A 3190-nucleotide genomic window follows, 5' to 3' on the forward strand; every position below is an offset into this window, starting at 1 on the left:
CCTGGACCAGGGCTCGAACCCATGTCCCCTGCATTGGCAGGTGGATTCTTAACCACTGCACCACCAGGGAAGCCCTATATTTGACTTTAAACAAACTAAATTTAATTACACTCGTGGGGATTATTCATTTTATAAATAGATTTTTTAAATCTCTTAAGGTATTTCTTGGATAATAGGATTTATGGAAAATAAGGTATAATCATTAGGGAAATGCAAATCAAAACCACAATGAGGTACCACTTGACACCCATTAGGATGGCTATTATTTAAAAAAAGAAGGAAAAGAACAAGTTTTGGCAAGGATGTGGAGAAGTTGGAATGCTTGTGCATTGCTGATAGGAATATAAAATGGTGCAGCTGCTGTGGAAAACAGTCTAGCAGTTCCTCAAAAAGTTAAACATAGAGTTATCATATGATCCAACAATTCTATTTCTAGGTATATATCCAAAAGAATTGAAAGCAATGACTTGAACAAATATTTATATGCCCATTATTCACAATAGCTGAAACATGGAAGCAACCCAAATATCCAGGGACAGCTGAATGGACAAGCAAAATGTGGTGTATCTCTACAATGGAATATTATTCGGTCTTAAAAAGGAACAAAATTCTGACACATGCTACAACAGTGATGAACATTGAAGACATTATGCTAAGTGAAATAAGCCAGTAACAAATGAACAAATGCTATATTAATTCCCTCATACAAGGTATCTAGAATAGTCAGATTCATAGAGACAGAAATTACAGTGATGGTTGCCAGAGGCTGGGGGGAGGGGAGAATGGGAAGCTATTTTTTAATGCACACAGCGTTTTAGCTTGGGATGATGAAAAAGTTCTGGAGATGGCTGGTAGTGATGGTTGCAGAACAATGTGAATACACTTAATGTCACTGAATTGTACACTTAAAAATGGTTAAAATAGAAATGTTTATGTTATGAATATTTTACCACAAAAAGTTCTTAAAAATTAAGGGTAAATATGTCTGAAATCTTACAATACATAAGTAAATTGGTTGCATAAAATTGTTAATGAGTCATTCTTTTTTATTGCCAAATAATAGTTCATTGTAGGGATATATGACCTTAAAAATGTTACGCTGAGAGAAGCCAGTCACAAAAGACCACATATTGTAGGATTCATTTACGTGAGATGTCCGGCAGAGGCAAGTCTATAGAGACAGAAACTAATTTAGTGGTTGCCTAGGGCTGGGAGGAGACATGGGAGGAAAAGAGGAAAGTCTGCTAAAGGAGTTAATGGACACGCTTTTTTTGTTTGTTTTGGTTTGGTTTGGTTTGGTTTGGGGTTTTTTTAGCTCTTTATTGGGGTATAATTGCTTTACACTGTTGTGCCCGTTTTTGCTATACAACAAAGTAAATCAGCTGTATTTATACATATATCCCCATATCCCCTCCCTCCCGAGACTCCTTCCCACCCTCCTGACACATGGTTTTTGAGGTGGAACGATGATCCTGTTTTAAGTTGGTTGTGGTAATGGTCATACAATTCAACGGCTATACTGAAAATCACTAAATTCACTTTAAACAAGTGAGTTATAGTTCAATAAACCTTTTGTTAACAAAAAGGTTAATGAAAATCAAAATCATAGAAAAGACTCTTGAGGAGTATCTTTCTGGAGTGACCTAGGAAATTAAACTTGTATGCCTCTGTGTGGAAAAGTTCATGGGGTTTCCTGTATTTCCCTTCAATCATTCAGTAAATATTTATTGAAATTTTCTGTGGGCAAATAACACTATTGAAGATATGTAGTGATTTACAAAAAAAAATTGCCTTAAGACATTGTGTCTAGGGGACTTCCCTGGTGGCACAGTGGTTAAGAATCCACCTGCCAATGCAGGGGACACAAGTTTGAGCCCTGGTCCGGGAAGATCCCACATGCTGCAGAGCAACTGAGCCCAAGAGCCCATGTGCCACAAGTACTGAGCCCACGTGCCACAACTACTGAAGCCCACACACCAACAGCCTGTGCTCCGCAACAAGAGATGCCACTGCTCACCACAACCAGAGAAAAGCCCGTGTGCAGCAATGAGGACCTGGTGCAGCCCAAAACAAAACAAAACAAAAACAAAAACATGGTGTCTGCCTTTCAGAAGCTTGCTCTCTGATTAAGGAGACAAGCCATATACACATGAAATGAGATTAAGTCAATGCCATGTTGGAGTTCAATCATTGACTCATGTCCACTCCCCACACACAACCAACCGAAAGCATTATTATTGTAAAATTGGTGGTACTGAAAATAAGATTTCACAGTGGTTAAGAGCAAGGGCTCTGGAGCCAGACTGTCTAGTATGAATCCTGGCTCCATAATTTACTAGCTGTGTGACCTTGTGCAAGTTACTTAACTTCTCTGTGCCTCAGCATCCTCCTGTTGAAGATGGGGATGATTATAATAATAATGGCACCTACTTCAGAGTGCTGTTGTGTTAATCCATGTGTTAATACATGTAAAGTGCTTTGAACAGATCCTGGCATATAGTATATGCTCAATGGAAGTATTAGTTACTGTCATTTCCAGAAAAGTGTGGGTAATCCCTTTGATGAATATTGAATATTTGCCCAGAGAAAAATCGTAAACATACTTTTTTTTTTTTTAAATTTGGCCATGGGATGTGGGATCTTAGTTCCCTGACCAGGGATCGAACCCAGGTCCCCTGCAGTGGAAGTGCAGAGTCCTAACCACTGGACCACCAGGGAAACCCCTAAACATACCTTTTAAAGATATTTCTTAACAGAGCAGTAACCCTCTCGCTGGAGATTTTGGCAACACATAAGGCAGGGTGTCGTTCAGAAATGTCACAGCCTGGGGCTTCCCTGGTAGTACAGTGGTTAAGAATCCGCCTGCCGATGCAGGGGACACAGGTTCAATCCCTGGTCCGGGAAGATTCCACATGCCACGGAACAACTAAGCCCGTGAGCCACAACTACTGAGTCCACGTGCTGCAACTACTGAAGCCCATGCACCTAAAGCCTGTGCTCCACAACAAGAGAAGCCACTGCAATGAGGCCCACACACCACAATGAAAAGTAGCCCCCGCTCACCACAACTAGAGAAAGCCTGTGCGCAGCAACAAAGACCCAATGCAACTGATAAATTTAAAAAATAAAAAATAAATAAATTAAAAACCAAAAAAAGAAATGTCACAGTCTTACTGGCTCTGGGTATCTA

General features: G+C 39.9%; 1 non-coding gene across 1 annotated transcript; it reads right to left on the minus strand.

Annotated features, from left to right (window-relative positions):
• Positions 1-2645: 2645 nt before the first annotated feature.
• On the minus strand, positions 2646-2718 carry TRNAG-UCC (transfer RNA glycine (anticodon UCC)). The gene has a single exon. It is a non-coding gene; the product is annotated as a tRNA-Gly (tRNA).
• Between the last annotated feature and the right edge of the window lie 472 nt (positions 2719-3190).

The sequence above is a fragment of the Hippopotamus amphibius genome, chromosome X (genome assembly GCF_030028045.1).
Source record: "Hippopotamus amphibius kiboko isolate mHipAmp2 chromosome X, mHipAmp2.hap2, whole genome shotgun sequence".
NCBI classification, from domain to species: Eukaryota; Metazoa; Chordata; class Mammalia; order Artiodactyla; family Hippopotamidae; genus Hippopotamus; species Hippopotamus amphibius.